The sequence below is a fragment of the Elephantulus edwardii genome, unplaced genomic scaffold (genome assembly GCF_000299155.1).
Source record: "Elephantulus edwardii isolate Elephantulus edwardi_28Jun2011 unplaced genomic scaffold, EleEdw1.0 scaffold00017, whole genome shotgun sequence".
Classification (NCBI taxonomy): Eukaryota; Metazoa; Chordata; class Mammalia; order Macroscelidea; family Macroscelididae; genus Elephantulus; species Elephantulus edwardii.
In genome coordinates, this window is record NW_006399767.1 from 10,164,580 (window position 1) to 10,187,348 (window position 22,769).

Below are 22,769 nucleotides of genomic sequence, written 5' to 3' on the forward strand. Positions count from 1 at the left end.
GTATGGGTGGGGGGGGAGGGCTGGAGGGTTAATAATTTTGATGAGTGGAGGAAAGCAGGGGTGAAGGAAATGGGAAAGATCCGGTGTGAAAAACAATGTATACAAACTTTGTAAATAAAGCAGTATAAAATAAAAATTTAAAATAAAACACAAAACAATAAAAAACAAACACAAAGACAAGAAAAAAAAAAAGAATACCGGCATTTTGCAGCTCATTGCCGTGTTAATGAAATTAATTAATAAAGAGAGATTTGGTGGCTTAGTAGTAAGAAGTTGTGTTGCCAACACAAAGGAACACAGTTCAAATCCACTAGTTGCTCTGTGGGAGAAAGATGGGCAATCTCTTCTCATGAGATCTAACTGCTTCTGAAAACCCAGGAGGGGCAGTTATGGTTCAGTTCCAATTCAACGGTACTTAGCCAGGCAGAGTTCCTGTCACACAGTAGGCATTTACAAGTGACAGCTCTGCCACTGCTGTTGTAAATGCTTTCACCTTCCCCTAATTCCCTGATGTCCCCCTTTTTGGGTGGCCTGGTCAGCTTTCCATGCAATGTAGAAGCATGTGCTGCCCTCTTCTGGCAGACACAGAAACCAGCACTTGACTTAACAAGACTTTTCCTGTGGATTTCTTAAGCCGCTTCAGTATCCAGGGACCCGGGACTCCTAAACTTTGGGGTTCTTGAAAAGGTCTCTCCAGGCCACCAGAGCTACCCTTCGCTATCTGTCCCCATACCAAGGAAGCACATGTCCACCAAGCTACATCCTCCAGAGGGCACTGTCTGCCTGGTGACCTGGAGGCCCCTTTCTCCCCATCCTGCCCCCTACTACCACCCTTAGTCCTTATTTTTTTATGAACTTCCTTGACCTAAAATAGAAAAGTGTTTGAAAGGATTCAAAGCGGCATGGGAGGGCTGTTAGCCCGGAGCTAACAAGCCCCTTACCATCAAAGTCGGCTCCACCATGCGTGCCCCTGAAGAATCATGAAAGCAAACAGGCTGGTAGGCGAGCGAGGGGGCGGTGGGGAGGCGAGGTGGAGCGTTTTTTCCAGATGCCCAGGATGTGGCAAGCTGTGTTTAGAAGAGCATGTGTGTATTTATTATTCCATGCTACTTCAATCCCGAGGTGCTTAATTCCTCCCTCCTTTTCCTTCTGCCCCCAACCCTCGGACCGCTAGCCCAGAATACAGTCTGGAGGTGAAGACCTCAGAGCGGAACAGTGGGTGTAGTTAGTTCTCCACCTTTCTTTCAGCCTCAGGTTCTCCCAGGAACCCAACAGCCTGAAGTGGAAGCTAAGACAATATGAAAACAGTAGTATGAATGGGGCTTCTTGTTGTTTTTGTGTACTCTCGAGTGTGAACCAACCCATAGCTGACTCTCCAGCCGGTTTTCAGAGGCAGTAAATCACCTGGGAGGAATTTGCCCATCTTTCTTCAATGGAGCAACTGGTGGATCTGAACTTGTCCCATTGTACTGACAATGCAATTCCTTACCATTCAACCACCAGAGCTCCCTATAAATGTGATTTATAGGTAGGGTTAAAGCGCTCAACTGCCTACCAAAAGTTCAGCAATTCAAACGCACCAGCTGCTCCATGGAAGAAAAGACCTTTGATTAGTTTCTGTGAGGTTTATTGTGGTTGTGTACCGTCAAGTTAGAACTGACTCACAGCTGGCCTCTGGGAAGGTTTTCAGAGGCAGTTAATCGCATGGGATGAGAGTACCCATCCTTCTTCCATGGAACAGCTAGTGGATTTGAACCACATGCCTTCAGGATTTCAGTGCTGCTTCATGCCACTAGACCACTAAGGCTCTCTCCAGTGAGGATTACAGGCCCTCAACTGGGGTAGTTCTACTTGGTCAGGTAGGGTCGCTGTGAGTTGGACTTGACCCAATTAGATGACATATATAACAAAGTCCTCAGTCCCTGGGCAGTGTGAACAGTTAAGGCCCTTATCTGCTGACCAAGAGGCTGTTTGTTTTAGACCACTCGGAGGTACTTTGAAAGAAAGTTCTAAGAATCTACTTTTGAAAGTCCAGCCATTGAAAACCTATGAAGTACAGACCTACTTTGACTCATGTGAGGGTGCTGTGAATGAGAATGAACTTGCTGGCACATGAGTAGGGTCTTCAGAAACAGAAGTCTCTGAGGTAGCAGTGAGGCCCGTGTCTGTCTGGTCAGAAGCACCAACTGATGCTTCTGGAGTAGAACAGCCGTGCCCCCACTCAGGGCGAGCGGCCGAGGCCCCTGAGCCTCTGATGAGGTGTGATCTTGGTGGAGGCTCTCGGTGGTCAGACAGGCCACCGCAGCGAGGAGGATAACGATGTGCCTTTCTTGCCACTTCCCTATAAAGCAGCTATTGCTACCTCATTTGAAAAAACGCCTCTGGTCATAAAGGAATCCTTCAGGCTGCCTTCTCTGGCAACTCCTGTGTGAAAATAACTCAGGGTATTCTGTTTGTTTGTTTGTTGGGTTTAAGCTTTGCTTTGATTAGCAAGCTTGCAAGGAAAAACAAGTAACCCAGACTTGGTGGGCCCGGCCTCCAAGGTCTGGCAGCGCTACAGGCTTGCATGTCCTCCACACGGGAAGTCCAGGAGCAGAAGGGAGGCCAAAAGGGGCTGAATAGTTCCTCCATCACCTCCCAGGAATTGCCCAGGGGATGTCCTCCGGAGAGGCTTTGCTTTGGTTATTATTGGGGTAGGATGCTTGCAATTTATCATTTAGCAAATCTTGTTCCTGAAATGGATCCTTGGGCAGGCCCAAGGAAGTCTGCTGTGGCTGTGCGGCGTGTTGACTGGAGCGGGCATGAGGAGGGGGATGGAGGAGCAGGGGGAGAGGAAGGTGGGTCCTGCGTGGGTGGGCACATTCATTAGTGGAATGAGCTGGTGTTTTGCTGTGTGGGCTCCCTGGCTGGAGTTGAGCACAGACCACCAACACCATTCCATGGGGTGGAATTTCCCGCCGTCTGACCAGAATGAGTTCCCCTGGTCTGGCCTGGACTCAGATCAAGAACGGGGGAAGAAAGGAACATTAAATGACTAATTTGAACACAAGCGAAATGTTCTTTCGCCTCTCGCTATTGCCACCTCATCCTGTGCAACTGACACCTCCTGTCTTTGTGCAATTTACATGTGGGAGCTAAATAAGTGTTTTCCCTTACTCTCCCCTCTCTGTGTACGCCTGTGTGACTTTGTCTCTCTCTCTATGGATGTATATGTTGTCACTGATGATAAGTGTCATAAAGTCAGACCCACTCATTACTGACTCTCCAATAGGTCTTCAGACGCTGTAAATCATGTGAGAAGAGATTGTCTACTTTCTCCCACAGAGCAGCTAGTGGGTTCAATTCAGCTTCTTCTGTGTCAGCAGTACAGCTCCTTAACACAAGCCAACAGAGGGGTGTGTGTGTGTGTGTGTGTGTGTGTGTGTGTGTGTATGTACACACACTAACAATAGGGAATAGATATGTGTGTGTGTTTACACATTCACATACATATAAACGTGTGTATATGTTTGTTCTGCTGTTTCTGTACATTAACAGAAATCTTCACACACTTCCTTAAATGGATAGCCATGCATATAAATCAGTCACAGAAAACATACTTACATACAAAATTAAATTAGTGATGAGACATGATGTAGGTTTGTCTCACATCTTTACCATTAAGCACTTTTGAAGCTCCATCTGACATAGTTTGGGCATGTTGCAAGGAGGGACCAGTCTTTGGAGAGGGACATCATGGTTGGGAGGGTGGAGGGACAGCGTAGGAGAGGAAGACCCTGAATGAGATAGATTGATTCAGTAACTGGGACAATGGGGGTAGGTGTGTTAGAGACGATGACATTGGCTCAGGACAGAGCAGGGTTCAGAGCTGTTGTACATAGGGTTGCTATGTGTCACAAGCAACTTGATGGCACATAACAACAGTGACAACAACATTAAGACTTAGGGTGTGCAATGGTTTATATATGAGGGTGTTTCCACCTTCCACTGGGTGGCTCTAGGTTACCTCTTGTTTGTGATTGGAACATAGCTTTGGGGGGGGTGTAGAACCCTCTTGATCTGTTTACACTCGATGGGGACTGAACATTTAGAATGGGTTCCTATTAAAGCTGGGGTTGAAAGATAATAATAAAGGGGTGTCCTACACCTTCTAGCAAAAATGCCAAGCATTCAAGTTATAAATGTCCTTTGTCAAATTTGTCCTGGTGGGATGGGCAGGGCTACATACAAGGACTACCGGAGCAAGGGGACAACCCATCAGGGGACAAGGGGAAGCCCACAGGGAGTCTGGGCAGACCAAATGTTTCTCTGCTTTTAAACTCTTTACTACAAACATGAATTACTAAAGGATAAGAATTGAAACACGAGGTACAATCTAGTCTAGTATTTGCAATCAGTGACCTTGGAGGGATTATTATTTAAAAAGGCAACATTAAACTTTAAGGTCTCTACCACTGAAACCTCATAGTATCTAGTCAGTTCTGACCAGCAAAGTATCTATAGGACAGAGTAGAATTGCTCATGGAGTTTCCAAAGGTTCAAGCCTTTGTGGGGTTGGACTGCTACACCTACCTGTAGAGACAGCTAATGGATTTGAAACTGTCAGCCTTTTAGTTAACAGCTGAGGGCTTAAACCACTGTACCACCAGGGAATCTATGTCAGGTGCCCTCACTCTGACCTCAGCTTTTTCTAAATACCTCTCATGCAGCTGCCTTTCAGGAGGACAGCACAACGCCTAACTTAATGATGAAATTGGCCTGGATAATCTCGTTAGCGGGGAGCTCTGGCGACCTCTTCCATAAGGAGTTGTGCTGCTAACCCAAAGGTTCCAACCCACCAGCGGCTCCACAGGAGAAAGACAGGCAGTCTCCTCCCATGCCGTTTACAGCCCTGGAAACTGCTGATGAAAGGTCAGCTAAGGGTCAGTCCTAACTTGATGGTAATGAGATGATGATGATAGGGACAGCCTCATCAATAAAGTACCATTTGTTTTCCTCTTGTTATTTTGAATGAGTGCTTCAAAATGCATGCAAGTTCTTTAGAAGTGTTATTAAATGTTAGACATTGATATTGTGGGCTGGCTGGCGGAGAGGCTGGGTGCTGAGAGCTTCCAGGCAATTCCAGTGCTGTTGCTGGTCCAGGACCATGTGAGGAACAGGTTCTGGACAGTTTATTAATCGTTATTATCTCCAGAGTCCAGCTCAGTGTCTGGCCCAAAATGGTACCCAGCAAGCATTTGCCAAATGAAAGAATGAACTATATCCCACATACTTCATGATACCTCCAGTCTGTCTACCTGAGAGATGTAGAAAGGTCCATCCTGGTCCTTAGTTTAAGGGTTGTTTCCTCCATCCTTGTTTTTCTTCCAACTTGACCTTTAAAGCCTATCTTCAAGTTATTATTGGAGGTTGTTGATTTCATTTTCAACTCATGGTAACTCCATAATACTTTAGAGTTCTCCAGAGCAGAATGGGCCCCCAGAAGTTTTTAGGTTCTAATCCTTATAGAATCTTTAAGTCTTCCTCTATGGAGCCATTGGATGGATTGGAACTATCACCCTTTGTATTGACAGCCAAGTGCTTAAACATTGCTCGACTAGTGTTCCTTGGTATTATATTAGGTCCTTCTTTTATTTCAGTCTTTGAAACTTTCCAGTTCCCGGTAGCTTATAAAGTTCTGTGACTTAAACTATTATGACCTCCATTATATTAATTCAACTTGCAGTTAAAACAACAACAATAAGAAATAATCCTATTTCAAACTTATCAATAAGAATGTAAGAATCCGAACACTTCCTGCTGCTAAGACTGCAGTGCAATGATGTTTGCTTAAGTGGTGCTCCTTTTTTCACCTTATTTTTGTAACTACAGGCAAGGAAAATATATTTGTTGTTAAAGGTGAAATATCACCAGGAGCCAAAGGGAAAACACAGAAAGCAAAATTCAAAGTTTTTGCAGCTAGAAGAAAGAGAGCCAATTCTTTTTCTAGGACCCATGGTCAAAGAAGTATTTAATTCTTTAGATCATAAAAGGAGTTAATAATTTGGGTCATTGTAATATGTTCCTTGGCAATAGCAGTCAGGAAATCAAAAGACAAATTGTATGAGGAAAGTCTGCTGTCAGAGACCTCTCCAGAGTGCTGAAGAGCAATGATATCAGTCTAGAGACTAAGAGGTTCACCTGATCCAGGCATGGTCTGTGCATCAGAGAGCTGGACAATGACTAAGGATGACAGAAGAAGAATTGATTCCTTTGAGTTGTGCTGGAGAAGACTATCAAATATACTATGGACTGCCAAGAGAACAAACAAGGCTGTCCTGGAGAGGGTCAAACCATGCCTGCTCCTTGGAGGCAAGGATTTTGAAGCTCCATCTTACATACTTTGGTCATGTTGCCAGGGGGACCAGTCCTTGGAGAAGGACATAATGTTTGGAAGGGTAGAGGGTCAGTGCACAAGTCCCTGGATGAGATGGATTGACACAGTGACTATAGTAATATGGACAGTTGTATCAGAGACAGGGAGATTGGCTAAAGATAGAGCCAAAGGGTTCATAAGGGTTCCTAGGGTAGTTATGAGTTGCAGTCAGCTTGATGGCGCATCAAAAAACAACAGCACTATGTTCCCTCACTGATCCTATCACCAGGAGCCCTGTCAGTCCTGAATACCTGAGGGGAATGGGCATGCCTAACGCCAAACCATGTGACATCTCAGGCCCACTTCTGTCCACGCTAACACTGTTGGCCTTATGCCTATTGGCATTTGCACTGATTATCTGGTTTTTGTTCCCATTGTGGAGACATTAGTGATAGGTTTTATCCAGCACTTTGTCTGGACCTCAGTTCTATTTGTGTCACCTGGCAGGGAGGCAGGCACAAGTTGGCAGTAGCCTGTGTTCTTCTTTGCTCTCTGATGGTGTAGAAGCTGAGATCCTAGCTAGAGTGAGGTCCAGATCGAACAAATGTCTCCAAGAGATCAGCAAAGTGCTACCATTATCCTTAGAATGAGAACTGATGTAGCTCTCACAAAGTGATAAAACCTGTTAAACAAGTGGATAAAGGCACATAGAGCCATATGGTTTTAGGGTCCCTCATATGTTCTAAAATCCCATCAAGTAATTCATTCTACTAACAAACACTCATTCAGGCACTATGCAAGGTGCTATACTAATAATAATGTCATAATGAAATATTGGCAATGCTTATGTGCGTTGGCAAAGATTATATTTGCATGTAATAGAAACTTGATTACAGAGGCTAAAGCAAATATTTCCTTTAACTTACCAGACACCTATATAGCAATTTACTATGTGCTATGTCCTGTTTTAATAATGTTTATAAAATATTTACTTCTAATAGGACCTGGCTTCCCACCCCCTTTCACATAGCAAGAAGTCTAGAGAGTTCCAGGTGGGGGCAGCTATTTAAAGAAATCATAAATTCTGACTTCTGAGAGGTCCTGATTCCCCATGTTTAGTGTGTGAGTGTTATCTTCATCTCACAGCAAGGTTGTCATACCTCCAGTCATTACATCTAAGTTCCAGCAAGTGCAAGCTACATCTATCTTTTTGTTCCTAGAAACCCAACCATGAATTCTCACATCTCATTGGCCAGAAGTGACTTAGTTTGACCTCCTCTAGCTTTTCTGAGTCAATCTATGCAGTAACAGGCCCAGGTGTTGTCAAGAATGATGAGAGTGAGGGAGCTCTGGTGGCCTAGTGGCAAGAAGCTTTACTGCAATCCTGAAGGTGCGCGGTTCAAATTCAATAGATGCTCTCCTGGAGAAGGAGGGCCAATCTCCTCCTGTGCCAGTCAGATCCAATTTGGTGGTACACAACAAGTAAAAGAAAATAAGATAAAACAAAGTCCAAAGTGACACAAGTCACATAAAAAGAAGAAGAAAAAAAGAATGATGAGACAGCCGACACCTCGTCTGCCCCGGAGCACAGGCCCCTTCGCATAGTCACCGCCGCCGGTTCACACCCGCCACCCCCAGCTCACCATGGATGATGACATCGCTGCGCTAGTGGTCGACAATGGCTCCGGCATGTGCAAGGCCGGCTTCGCGGGTGACGACACCCCCCGGGCTGTCTTCCCCTCCATCGTGGGGCGCCCTCAACACCAGGGCGTGATGGTGGGCATGGGCCAGAAGGACTCCTACGTGGGGGACGAAGCCCAGAGCAAGAGAGGCATCCTGACCCTCAAGTACCCCATCGAGCACGGCATTGTCACCAACTGGGATGACATGGAGAAGACCTGGCACCACACCTTCTACAACGAGCTGCGTGTGGCCCCCGAAGAACACCCTTTGCTGCTGACGGAGGCCCCCCTGAACCCCAAAGCTGACCGGGAGAAGATGACCCAGATCATGTTTGAGACCTTCAACACCCCTGCCATGTACGTCGCCATCCAGGCCGTGCTGTCCCTGTATGCCTCTGGCCGAACCACTGGCATTGTGATGGATTCCGGTGATGGGGTCATCCCACACTGTGCCCATCTATGAGGGGTACACCCTCCCCCATGCCATCCTGCGTCTGGACCTGGCTGGCCGGGACCTGATGGACTACCTCATGAAGATCCTCACCAAGTGAGGCTACAGCTTCACCACCACGGCTGAGCGGGAAATTGTGCGTGACATCAAGGAGAAACTCTGTTACGTTGCCCTGGACTTCGAGCAGGAGATGGCCACAGCGGCTTCCTCTTCCTCCTTGGAGAATAGCTACGAGCTGCCGGATGGGCAGGTCATCACCATCGGCAATGAGCGTTTCAGCTGCCCCGTGGCACTCTTCCAGCCCTCCTTCCTCGACATGGAGTCTTGTGGCATCCATGAAACTACCTTCAACTCCATCATTAAGTGTGATGTTGACATCCGCAAGGACCTCTATGCCAACACAGTGCTGTCTGGCGGTACCACCATGTACCCATTCATCACTGACAGCATGCAGAAGGAGATCACAGCGCTGGCCCCCAGCACGATGAAGATCAAGATCATCGCTCCCCCTGAGTGCAAATACTCCGTGTGGATCGGTGGCTCCATCCTGGCCCCCCTGCCCACCTTCCAGCAGATGTGGATCAGCAAGCAGGAGTACGACAAGTCTGGCCCCTCCATCGTCCACCGCAAATGCTTCTAGGCAGACTGTTTAGTTGTGTTACACCCTTTCTTGATAAAAAAACCTAACTTGCGCAGAAAAAAAAAAACACCAAAGGATGAGAATTGGCATGGATTTGTTACTTTTTTGTTTCTTTTTAAAATTTTTTAATTTTTTTTTGGCGCTTGACTCAGGATTTAAAAACTGGAACGGTGAGGGTGACAGCAGTTGGTGTGGAGCAAGAATCCCCCCAGTTCTCCAATGTGGCCCAGGACTTTGATTGTACATTGTTCTTTTTTTTAAATAGTCATTCCAAATAATCAACATGGCAATGTGACAGGAAGCTCCTGCCTTTCCAGAAGCCTCTCCCTTCCCCTAAGCAGAAGAGCCCTGTCCCTCACCCAGGTCCACGCATGGACAGGGGTGGCAGGGAGCATTGCTTTTATGTAAATTATACCTTAACCAAGTTTTTAAAAAAATCTTCCCCCTTAATACTTGTTCTTTAGTTTTTGTTTTTCAGTAGTGGCCCTACTTTTTTGGGGCCCTTGCCCTTTCCCTCAACTCTAGAAATAGGAAGGCTTTTGGTCTCCCTGGGGTGGCTGAGATGTGGAGGCAGCCAGGGCTTTACCTGTACACTGACTTGAGACCAGTTGAATAAAAGTGCACACCTTAAAAAGTGAAAAAAAAAAAAAAAAGAGTGATGAGGACGGCACAGAACAGGACAGGGTTCAGATCTGTTGTTTATAGGGTTGCACTAGATTTGATGGCATGTAACAACAACAGCAAACTTTTCTGAAATTCAGGAATCTAGAGAGATGAGTATTTTCCTCTGAGTTTGAAAGAAAAAGAAAAAAAATGTGATTCTGTTAGTAATAAAGGAGGATCCTTGCATAGACTTCACTTTCAACTTGGGTTACTTTTTTTTTCTTTTTAGTTTTGTTCTTTGCTTTGGTGCAAGTATCTGATCTAGCCCGACTAGAAAAGAGACACTACTTTGAATTATCTTTTGAGGCTGATTAAAATAAAAATCATTACCACACCCAGATTTTAGAAAACTCAAGGTAGAACATTTCCCAATAAATTTACTACAGTTTCGTTTCAAACTTTGGAAGATGCAAAACTCTTATAACAGAAGCTGTGCGGTTAAAACATTGCTTCTCCCTATAAACTGTCATCTGAGGGGGCATCTGGCATAGATTCCCAGGACACTGCTCTGAGCATTGTGGAGAGAGGTTTAGGTGTAGTCGTGGTGCTGCTGCAAAACATCTGTCACCCTTAAGCCCCAGTCACCCCTAAGCCCCACCAATCTCACCCTCTGAAGTCACCCTGGTCATGACTGTTTGGAAGGTTACACAGGAAGGTTGTGGTTATGGCTGCGGAGTCATAATGAAAGGACCAGCCGACTCTCACCGTCAATGTCAACCTTTACGAAACCCAAGAAAAGACTCAGCAGAATTCATCTGAGGTGACTTTCTCAGGGCAGAGGGTGAGTTAAGCACAATGTTTATCAAGCGAGGCCAGAGTCTGGTTTTTTGTTTTGTTTTGTTTTTTTTCCTCCCTTAGAACTCTAAGAACTTAATTTGTTCATTTATTTTTGTAGCTTTAGTTCTAACAAATCAGCAAGATCACACCCAGAATCCTGATGGGTCAGTGGTTAGCTAAGAGGTTGGCGGTTCCCAGAAGAGACACATGGTGAGCTGCTTGTATAAAGGCAGTTGGGGCTCGAGTCTGTTGCATCTGCTGTGTAACTTATGGCGACCCTGTGTAAATAAGACAAAAACCTTGCCTGAATCTTGTGCTATCCTCACATTTTCCACTGTGTGGGTTATGTCCACAGTTGCAATCACTGTGTCAATCCATCTCCTTCAGTGTTTTCCGCTTCTTTTACTGACTTTATCCTTCTCCAAGCATGTGCTTCCCCAGGGAGGGAAAACGAAAACCCTGTGAGCTCATTCAGCTCTGTTCAGTACTATGGCATCGGTATGAGTCAAAATGAACTCAGCAATAATATCATCATCAAGCATGGCAAATAAGAGCCACTCATTGCATGCCAGACATTGTTTTGAGCCCCCAAAGGTGCCATCTCACCATTAACAACAACTATTCTAAGGGGCGTGCCATGCTGTGATGGCCATTAACAGATAAGGATACTGCAGTGCCCAATATTAAACAACCATCCAAACTAGTTACATGTCAGAGTGCAGATCCTCAGCTCACTGGACGATTTATAGACATCATCAATATTGACACTGCTTACTAAATACTACGATTCAAGGTTCAGATTTATCATTCATAATGTAATTATGACTGGAAGTCAATCTAACAGCATCTAACAGTAGCAATATCATTCACTGTTTAAAATGCATGTGGTTTTGAATTTTTAAACAAGAACAAGCCATGATCAAACAAGTTGAAAAACTAATAAATACTCATTGAATGTTTATCACGTGCATTTCGACTAATATCTTCAACAGTCCTCAGGTTCACCGGTAGAATACTGATCCAGGGAACCAAAGAAGAAACAAAGAACCCCTAAACTGGCATAAAGCACAGGATGGGCAACAGAAACAACTCCCAAGCTATTCATGGGAGACAAGTGTTTAAATTTGTTGTGTGCCCTCGAGTTCAACTGTCTCATAGCAGACCCTCTAGTTTTCAGAGTTAGTAACTCACATAGAAGGACATGGCTTATCTTTTCCCCCAGAGCATCTGACAGATTCGAACCACCCGCCTTCAGGTTGGTGGTACAGCTCCTTATGGAATTGTGACCTACCATATTCACATCCTTTAAATTTATAAATAAGCCAAACTCCAGACCAAATTTCCCTCAAGTGAATCCTGAATCGTGGTGGCTCCACGCTGTGTTACAATAGGGCACTGCTCTGCGTGGTCTTCAATGGCCGCCATCTTTCAGTAGTCGATCACCAGGCCTTTCTTCCAAGGTACCTTTGGGTATTTTGAAGTTCTAATTCTAGGTTAGTAGCTGCATGTTTAAAATTTACAAAGGGTTCTTGTGTCAGAGGGAGGAAGATGGGCATTCTCCTCTGTGACTTATATAGCCTCTGAAAGCCCACTGGAGGGTCAGTAATGAATTGGTTCCAGCTCAACACTAACGAATTTAATTGATATAAAAGCTGTGGTCAATTGAGGATGAAACAAGGCAGACTCTGGTTAAATCTCTTCCGCTTCAGTGTTTGGAGGGAGACAGAGTTGAGAAGGAAAGTCTCTGGGTCTAAATGCTGAAACAGATGATGGAGAAAGTTAGACTTTCTCCTGAACAGCTCATTCAAAACACTGGAACATCAGCATCTAACCTAATCTATGGCCTGATACTTAAAAATAACCTGTTACAAAGCAACCATAAAGAACTCACAGTTTTCAGCCCGATTCAGTCGGCTACATAAACTACAACCAACATTAATAGCTTCAGTCAGCATTTATGTCGTTCCTTCTATTAGCACAATGGGTTTTACAACCATTTATGAGTTTCTGGAAAGCCTAATAGAAAACACACCTTGGTGTCCACTGTGGAAAAAGCAGCGGCTTTTGCTGAAGGAGATAGGCCAGAAGGGGTCGCCACCACCCCACGGCTGAAGTCCTGGCCGGGCCCTGCAGAAAAGCTCCCTCTGTGCCCACTGCTTCCTTTCCTCTCCTTCCTGTCCTCCCTCCCACTCTCTGTAGTTTCTCCCTTCAGCTCCACGCTTTCTCTCCTCTTCCTCCTATTGATAAATAAACGTTTTGAGAGCCTACCTAGTAAACATTGTGTATACAGAAGGAAACTTACACTGGAAACTCAAAGTAATCTTTCTCTTCAAATTGATTATGAGTTTTAAAAGATTTGGAAAATCATCTGATTCTGGCGTTGTATATATTACTCATATTTTCCTTCATTTTCTAGATATAAAAAATACATATGTGTGTGTGTGTTTGTGTGTGTATGTGTGTATGTATGTATTACATATATGTGTGTTGTTATGTACCATAGAGTCAGAACTGACCCAAAGTTGACCCTCTAGTGGGTTTTCAGAGGCTGTTAATCACACGAGAGGAGACTGCCCATCCTTCTCCCACATGTGCTGCCAACCCAAATGTGCACAGTTCAAATCCATCAGCTGCTGTACACAACAGTACATATCAACAGCAGATAGATAGATGATAGATAGATAGATGATAGATAGATAGATAGATAGATAAATAGATAGATAGATAATAGCTATCTATTAGTAGATAGATAATACCTATCTACGTCTATCCATTATCTATCTATCTATCTATCTATCTATCTATCTATCTATCTATCTATCTATCATCTATGTTGTTGGTATGCCATGACCAGTCAGAAACAGCTCTTGGCTAACCCTCCAGTAGGTTTATACAGGCTATACATCACACGAGAGACACTGCCTACCTTTCTCCCATGGAGCAGCTGGTGGATCTGAACCACGTATGTTTGCTTTGGCAGCACAATTCCTTCCCACTAAGCCACCAGAGTTTATATATTTATGTGTATGAATGTGTGTGTATATACAGCAAAGCCTGCTGAATTTGTACTATAAATTTTACTCATGTTTTGCGTACAAATGCTTTCCAGGGGTTCTTCTTCTTGTCTTTTTTTCTTTTCAATGCATCGTTTTGGTTTGTGTTGGTTAGTTGGTTTTGGTCTAGGTACAGTAGTTCTGAACATGGACTAAATATAAGATCGATCTGTGAAGCCAAATAAGAAAAGATAGTTCCTGCACAAATATCCCATATAGGGCCCAGGGTAAAAAGCTGTCATGAGAATATGATTTATTCTGAAAAAGAAAAAAGTCCCTGTATTCCTTGAAAACATATCAGAGTACACTCAACTGATACTCGTCTACCAAAACGGAAATAAGGATATCTGCACAATGAACTATGTCTTAATCCACCATGACTGAAGTACATTTGTCCTTGAAGTAAAGCATTATTTATTAAGCTCTGGTGGCATATTCCATAGCAAATTGTTCTGTTAACCCAGTGGTGACGTCTCCCTAGAGGTTCGGATCCATCAAAGACTTGGAGGGAAAAAGGTGGGCAATCCTTCCCATGTGATGTACAGCTTTGGAAACTATGAGTCAGTTACACAGCAATGGGCTGAGTTGAGTTTTCCTGGGAAGAAACATGGGAGTTGACCATTTAATTCACCCTCTCATCTTGGCTGGAGCAAACAATCTCTGGAAGTGGATGTTGCATTTTACTTTCTAATAAACCACTGTTTGTCTTTCCACCTTTCCTGTTGTCATCAGTGCCTAGAACAGAAGCTTGGGGATTACTTCCTGCTTGTGATCCCCTGAGTCCTTATGGCCAGGGCCAATTTGACAACATCTTCCACTCTGGGTGAGAGGCCAGTTCTAGTGTTCTTGTTCTCATGCTGAACATGGGTATGACTCCTTCAAAATATCACACCAAGAACGTTCAACAGACCCACACAGCCTGGAGAGAGCAATGTCAAAGCCAAGGAAATGATTCCAGGTGATTTTGGGATCACTAGCCTGTTATGAGACATGTTAGGAGCTCTCTGGGATGCTCCTTAAACTTCTAGGATGCTCAGAGAAGCTTCCCTTCAGACACTGAACTGCCATGAGGTCATCTCTCTTTCCCCTTAGTCCCTCCTCTCCCATTTTATCATAAGCCTAAATTCTATAACCACAACAGTAAGAAACTGCTGCTTTTTTCAAAGTGTCACTCTGTCTCAGACACTGTTTTTGGCTGTCATCACTTTTCCTCTGACTCATGGTAACTCCATATACACCAGAATGGAGCATCGCCCCAGTCCTGCCCCATCTGTACAATCGTGGATATGCTTCATTGACCCCAATGTGGTAGCCACTGTGTATTTTTAATGAATTCCAACCTAGTGGACTAATCATTAAGCAATACATAGGACAGTATTCTCTTGTGAAGCATAGTTTTTCCTTTGAAAATTTTTTTCAAAGTAGATAGCTAGGTATATCTTCCCAAATTGGAAGGTCTGCTGAAACCTGTCCACTGTGCAGCTGGCATTTGAAATACTGCCAGCACAATTTCAGCACCATGGCAACATACAATCCACCACACTCTAGCAAACTCATAGCTAGGCAGAGTCAATGTGGAAGTGGCAAAGGTGACAGACACTGTGGCAGATGCTTTGTCAACCACAGCCAGTGGCAGGATGCAGCCCTATTCTTGAACAACAGAGCTAAGAGTCTAGTCACCTACACTTGTGCCCACAGAATGAGGCTGATTCAAGACTCCCAGACACACAGACCCAAGATTTCTCTGTCACTACCCTCATAGCACTAAACTCACTGCCACAGAGTTGATTTAGACTCATAGCGTTTATATAGGACAGAGTAGAACTGCCCAGTAAAGATTTCAAGCTCTGGTGACCTAGTGGCAAGGAGCTGTGCTACAATCCTCAAGACATGCAGTTCAAATCCAACAGTTGCTCCATGGGAGAAATATGGGCAACCTTCTCCTGTGTATTTAAAACTGCCTCTGAAAAGCTGCCGGAGGGTCAGCTATGGGTCAGTTGCAACTCAATGTAGACAGCAGCAGCAACAAACAGTTATTACAAAAGCAGACTGCTGCATCTCACTCCTCCAGAGTGGCTGACAGATTAGAATCATTAACTTTTAGCTGACAGTGGATTGCTAAACCAGTGTGGCATCAGGGCTCCTTCTGATGACACTTGTTGCATGCCATCAAGTCAGAACTGACTCATAGCTGACTTTCCAGCAGGTTATCAGAAGCAGTAAAGCACATGGGAAGAGACTGGCCATCTTTCTCCATGGAGCAGCTGGTGGATTCAAACCTTTGGGACTGCAATGCAGCTTACCATTGGACGACCAGAGCTCCATTAGTGACCTGCTAACATAGTCAGAGGACCCAAACCTGAAAGAAAGCTCTGTCCTCATCTTCTAGAACTTTGCTGCCTCCGTGTGCCTTTCAGAGCACATGGACATCAGCCACTCCTTACATGGTGTATGTTCCGGAAGCATGACTCTAAAGCAGACGGAACAAACCCAAACGTCCACGTGCTCCCTAATTTTGCCTGGGATTGATCATGCACATGCTTGTAACTCATCCGCAACTCTTGATCTCTCCACTCTTTAAGGATTTTTTTGCAATAGACAAAAATATTGACATTGTGACTTATAAAACCATAAAATATCAATGCATATCTTTGCCAAGATTCTTGGGATAAAAGGAATGATAAAGAAGATAGTATACTGTTCAAAATAAACCTGAGTTGCTAAAAAGCCCTACAGAATCTTTTTCCCACTCTTCCTGACAGCATCTCCATATTGGCCCACCAGGTCTATACAGCCTCACTATTGGCCCGCCCACCTATGCAGCCTCTCTATTGGCCCACCCAGCCTATGCAGCCTCTCTAGCCCACCAGTCTCTCTCAATTCGGTTGCTGTCCAGGTGGTATCTTCATTGGACATCTTGCATAGAGCAATTTGACCTCTCTCACTTTCTCTCTCTCTCCCATGACTAGGAAAGAAAAGATTCTTCTTCCAAAATAACAAACTCAGGGCAAAAATAAATGTCTGTCTTTTTTTTTTTTGTTCTCACGTTCCCATCTCATGTATTGAAAGTGACAAATGCCAGCAAAGTGCAAGCATCTTTGCACCTTGCCAAGAGAATGTAATGGACCCCAAATCACACCTGAACTTTTTTGTAATCTGTTGATTTTATCAACCTGAAATTCTAGACGAGGAAACAAACTAAATATTCAACTTATAATAATCAAAATAGAACTTTGAGCAAGGGAGTTAGGAGCCTTGAAAACCAAGCTTTAATCTTAAAATATTCTAAATGGTTTAGAATATTTTTAGCACCTTTTTTTTTTAGCCTGAAGGTCTTGACTCAGAGTCCCCCCAGAATGTAGAGGAGAATGTCTTTCCACTTGGCTGCTTCAGGCCACTTGCTATTGTTCGTCAGTGGATTGTTTGACCAGGGAAATAAAGTGGGACACTCTTCTGGCTCAGAGAGGATTTGGACGTAAAGGAGAAAAGAGACGGGAGAGTTGGAGTGGTGTGTCAGGAAGGCTGGCATAGGGGCTTGGACTGCCTCTTGAACAGCACCCTTTCTGCATCTCCATTCCACAGTTAACATCTTGAGGCTGCTGTGGAAGGCATCACGTGACTGAGAAGAGACATGGAACCTGTGTTGACTCTCTCAAAGCATTCCATCCGATAGATCTGGGAACTTGGGATCTATGCGTGTCTATCCAGAGGGCCCAGCCTCAATCACAGGGCCATGAGGTCACCAGAGTGCATGCTGCCCTTCCCTCTCCACCCCTCATACATTGTCTTCATGGGGAAGATCCAGAAAGGGAGAGAAGAGCAGGCTTTCTGAGCAGCTGAGCATTTGTATGCAAAAGAGATGGAGCATTCTGTGAAGAGACTGTTTAGGTTATTGCAATGGACTAGTTTGTAATAACAGAATGGACTAAATGAAAGTCTTTTCCAACTACCTAAGGGTAGGTGTTCCTGTGGAAGACTGTAGCAGTGAAAAACAAAGCAAGATCTCATCACTGAGTGTGTGTGTGTGTGTGTGTGTGTGCGCGCGTACGCGTGCGCGTGTGAGCGCACATGCGCATCCACAAATGTATGTGTCTTAGGCAAGACAGTTCCTCTTTTTCTATTAAAAGGAAAAAAGAATAATTTTGATCTGATCAGATTCATTGTGCATTTAAATGACAGGTGGTATAAGTATCCCAGGCCCAACGGCACGTAACAACAACAACAAGCCATTGGCAGCATCCAGGCAGGCCAGGGCTGATTGGATGGGTCGATTTCTGTGGTGGTTATCACCAATAGGCAAGAGCAAGAGAAAAGCCATGGTACAATAAAGGATGGTTGACCAAGATCAACCAAGTAGCCACCATCTCCTTCTACAAAAGAGATCTGAATAGATACCATTCCATGCTGCAGATATTGGTCAGAGGTGGTCCTATGTTTACATGCCAGGAAAAAAAAACAAACGTGTGAGAAAATTATTTCAGCAACCGACAGGGCTATCTTGGTCCTTCCCGAGACTCTTTTGATACCTGCTCCTTTCCAAGGCACCTTTGCAAAGGAGGACAAGTACCTACAGGGCCATTTGTTCCACAATAGATCCTGGAGAGGGTGAAACCAGCCTGCTCCTTGGAGGAAAGGATTCTGAAGTTCTGTCTCACATACTCTGGGCATGTTACAAGGAGGGACCAGTCCTTGGAGAGGGACATCATGCTTGGGAGGGTGGAGGGACAGCACAAGAGAGGAGGGCCCTGGACGAGATGAATTAACTCAGTAACAGGGGTAACGGGGGTAGGTGTATCAGAGACAATAAAGTTGACTCGGGATAGACCAGGGTTCAGAGGTGTTGTACATAGGATTGCTATAAATCACAAGCAACTCAACGGCACCTAACAACAGCAAGCCGTACGCAGCATCCAGGCAGGCCAGGGCTGATCTATTCCTGCAAGAGCTTTCTGGAGGCTGGTTGGAGTCTTGGCTCCTGGGTCACCATTCAGACTCCCTTCCCTGGTTAAAAGTATATTATTTTCTTAGCTCAAATTGCCGTTTCCAAGTCATTATTTCTCTACGATGAGAAAACAATATTGGGTCTTATGTAATATCAACCTCAATGAATCTGGAAGTGATCAAGGAATGGGTGGATTCCCCCCCTTCTTTAAAAAAGAGAAAAATAAATTTGAGATTGTTTGCATATGGCTGAGAATATTTATGAACTATTCCCCTTGTTTCCTCATCACATATTTTACCCAGTGCATTTGTGTGTGGTATAGAATAAATCTTCATGGGGTAGGGGGTGGGGAGGGAGAAAAAGCAGTTAAAGGTCTGGGTAACCATCAAGTCCCTGGGATACAATAAGCAGTCCTGGAGTGCCCCAGCTCTAGGCTGGCTTGCTGTGGGCTGAAGGTTCCCCAGTCTTGCTTGCTATTTAGAGAAAGTCTCCTAGAAGCAATGAAAAGACTGAAGCAATCTGGGCAGCCCGTTCTGATAGTTTCCACATCTTCTGGTCACTGCAGTCTCTTTCACAGCCCCCTTACTCTTACCAGAGCCAAAAGTTCACTGTAAACTATGTCATGATCTCAGTGCTGTCAGCCAAAAGAGATAATTAACATCTATGATTGCTAGGTTGAGCCGGGGCCAGAGGAATGAGTTGGCAGGGAGACAAACAGGCAGAGATGTGTTGGTGCTGGCTTCTGTGCTGTGATAGCAGGGCCGTGCATTGGCACACATCCGGCTGTGTTCTTCAACACAACTCATTAACAAGAAGGATCCCAAGGGATCTCAGGGGACAGGGCTGTGACTGTGCATTAAAGAATAAGATAAACCAAGCTCTGGTTATTGATTCCTCCCTCTAAGGGCAGCAATAATTCTTTTTATGTGCTTTTTTTCTCTGCCACCCCTTGGGATTTTCAGAGATACACTTGATCCTTGAACAAGGGGGTGGTTAGGGGCACCAATCCTCTGATCCCCATAGTAAACAAATTACACATATAACTTTGACTTACTCAAAACTTAACTACTCATAAGAAGTTTTATTAACATAAACAATTGATTAAAATACTTCATATGTTATATTTCTTATATACTGTACCTAAATAAAAGCTGCATTTAATACAAGATGGGAAAAGGTACTTGGCAACAAAGCATACATTTCCACACCTGCTGGTATAGTGGCAGTAACAATTTCACAAATCTCCTCTCCTTTTCCTTGTCTTGCTCTTTAATGCTGAGTTAATTTATCTTGAAACGGTGGGCAAACACAGCTATAGGCTTCAATCAATGGTCCATATAAAGCAAATGAATTTCTTTTTATAATACTGTGACCCTTATCTGCTTTTGCATTACTCATAATTTATTTATGGGTCCTAAGGTATTACCTCAATGTTATTTAAGAGTTTTCAAAGTTTTTACTAGTAGATGGCCAATCTAGTAGATGGCCAATCCTGCTTTTTAGTCTGGAAGTTCTGTCTGAAACCTGTCACTTAAGTGGACATAATAATTCAAATACTGGTGATATAGCTTCTAGTATCTCAGTACTGTTTGTTGTTGTTTTGCTGTGCCATCTAGGTGCTTATGATTCATAGAGACCCTGTGTACAATGGCTCTGAATTCAGCTCAATCCTGAGCCAACCTCATTGTCTCTGACACGCCCGCCTCCATTACCCCGGTCACTGAGCCAATCCATCTCATTGAGGGCCTTCCTCTCTTTTTTTTTTGAGGGTCTTCCTCTCTTGTCTTGTCCCTCCACCCTCCCAAGCATGATGTCTTTCTCCAAGGACTTATCCCTCCTTTCAACAGTACCACTTAAGCCACCACAGTAGAGCAAACTAACAGATGACTAGATCAAAGATTATACATGTCAATGTGTATTATACTTCAACAACAAGAAAACAAAAATCCTTACCATTGGACCAGTAGGCAACACTATGATAGACGGAGTAAAGACTAAAGTTGTCAAAGATTTTATTTTATTTCATCTCTAATTGCATACATCATAGCAGCTGTCAAGAAATCATCAAAAGATGTGCTGCATGGGGAAAATCAACTCTCAAAGACTGCTCCAAAGCTCTAAAGGGCAATGATATCAGTTTAAAGAACTGACCTAAGCCGTGGTATTTCCAATTGTTTCTTATCTGCATGAAAGTTGGACAATGAATAAGGAAGACTCACAAAAATTTGATGTCTTTGAATTGTGGTGTTGGCGATGAGTATTGAATATATTATGTAATTGCCAAGAGAACAAATGTGTCTTGGCAGAAGAGCAACCAGGTGCTTCTTAGAAGCAAGGATGGTGAAAATACATACTTTGTTTTGGGCATCTGGTCAGGAGTCACCAGTTCTTGGGAAAATGATCACACACTGGGAAAAGTAGAGAGTCAATGAAAGAAAGATAGACTGACGCAGTGGCTGTAACAATAGGCTTAAGGATAGCAGAGAACATAAGAATGGTACAAGATAGCTCAAGGTTTGGATCCATTTTTCACAGGTTTGCTATGAGCTGTAGTTGACTTGATGACCCTTATCAACAACAACATGGTGTTATTGAAGGTTTACAGTATTTCATTAAGCACAATGAAAAATGTATGGGAACCACCAGAAACTACTTTTTGTTGCAGTATGCAACTTACTGTAGAAATGAACTCTTGATACAAATTCAACCAACATTATAGGACATTTAAAAATATCTGTATATTTGTGGAGCCATGAGCTTCCAAATTAATGGAAGTCAATCAAGGATCAATTGTACGTGGACAAAAGTGTGAATTGAGGAACAAAGAATGGGATGACCACTCAATCCAAAAACAGAAGCTGCCTTAATTGCTGCCTTAGGATGGACCAGACATTGTATTAGTCACTTTCTCTGCATGATCTGAGCTAATTCCCACAGAGACGTCATAAGAGTCAACTGGTTTAGTTACCATAGAGATGGTTCGAACTCACAACGTATGTGTGTCTGAAGAGTTTTCAGTTGCCAATTTTTCCCAGGAAGTTGATCACCAGGCCTTTCCTCTGAGGCCTCTCTGGTGGACTCAGACACTCAACATTTTGATTAACAATGCACTGCCCAGAGGCTCTTTATGAAGACTCCTCTTTCCCTCCTGTTGTTGCTTGTTGAGATGAGAAAATAAAATGAAACTCAGTGAAGTTGTGGAGCATAACTTGTAAGTGGAAGAATCAGAGATATAGCAGAGATTTTGGGGGTCTGAAATCTATACAATCTGTACAAAAAAGGGATGAAACAATTAGGGTTAGGGCATTAGAAGGCATGGAGGTTTAAGCTTCCTCAAGGGAATCCACTTCAGGCAGGGTCAAGATTCAAGCAGGCTACTTAGCCCTTTTCCCTGCCCTGTTATATGTTGCTGTTTTTTGGAGACAGCAAGTCAATGTGACAACAGAATGAAATACTACCCCATCCTGCACTCTTCTTATAATCCTTGTTTAGTGTGAGCCCATTACTGCAGCCCTCTGTCAACCACATCAATGTGGTCCTTCCTTTTTTAAATGACACCTCTACTTAATATAAAATGACAACACTCCTGATAACAGGTCCAAAGTAAGTAAGAGAAAGTCTTACCTATCTCACTTTCAAGGAGCGTTCTAATTGTACTTCTTTCAAGGAAGGTTTGTTTGTTCTTCTGGCAGTCCATGGTGTATTCACTATTCTTTGCCAATGCTATAATTCAAATGCAGTGATTGTTGTAAATTCTTATTCATGGTACATCTTTCACAAGTATATGAGGTGATTGAAAGCATATGAGGCCCTAGCATGGGCCAAACACACCTTGGTCCTTGATGTGACATCTTCGCTTTGTAGCCTCTATAAAGAGGTCTGTTGCAGCAGAATTGCCCAATGCGAATGCCAGCTGATTCTGATTTATTGAGAGTTGCTTCCATGGGCATTGATTGTGGGTGCAGGTAAGATGAAAACCTTGGCCACTTCAATCATTTCCCATTTATCATGATTTATTAGCACTTTTATTTTTTAATTTTGTAAAATAACACTGCCTTCTACTGAGCACAGGCACACTTCCCAGCCTCATCTCACCAATTCTCTTTATCATTATGATCACCAGCGCCACTCTACATATTTCTGATTTTAAAAAAATACACAAAGACGAGCGATGATATCGATACCCCTGCTGCCTTAGCCTGATAG

The 22,769-nt window shown here is 43.8% G+C and overlaps 1 protein-coding gene and 1 pseudogene across 2 annotated transcripts in view; both read left to right on the forward strand.

Annotated features, from left to right (window-relative positions):
- CLIC5 (chloride intracellular channel 5) overlaps positions 1–22,769 on the forward strand; it is a 269,785-nt gene that overhangs the window by 232,667 nt on the left and 14,349 nt on the right. The window lies entirely within an intron of this gene.
- On the forward strand, positions 8,000–9,128 carry LOC102863023 (annotated as a pseudogene).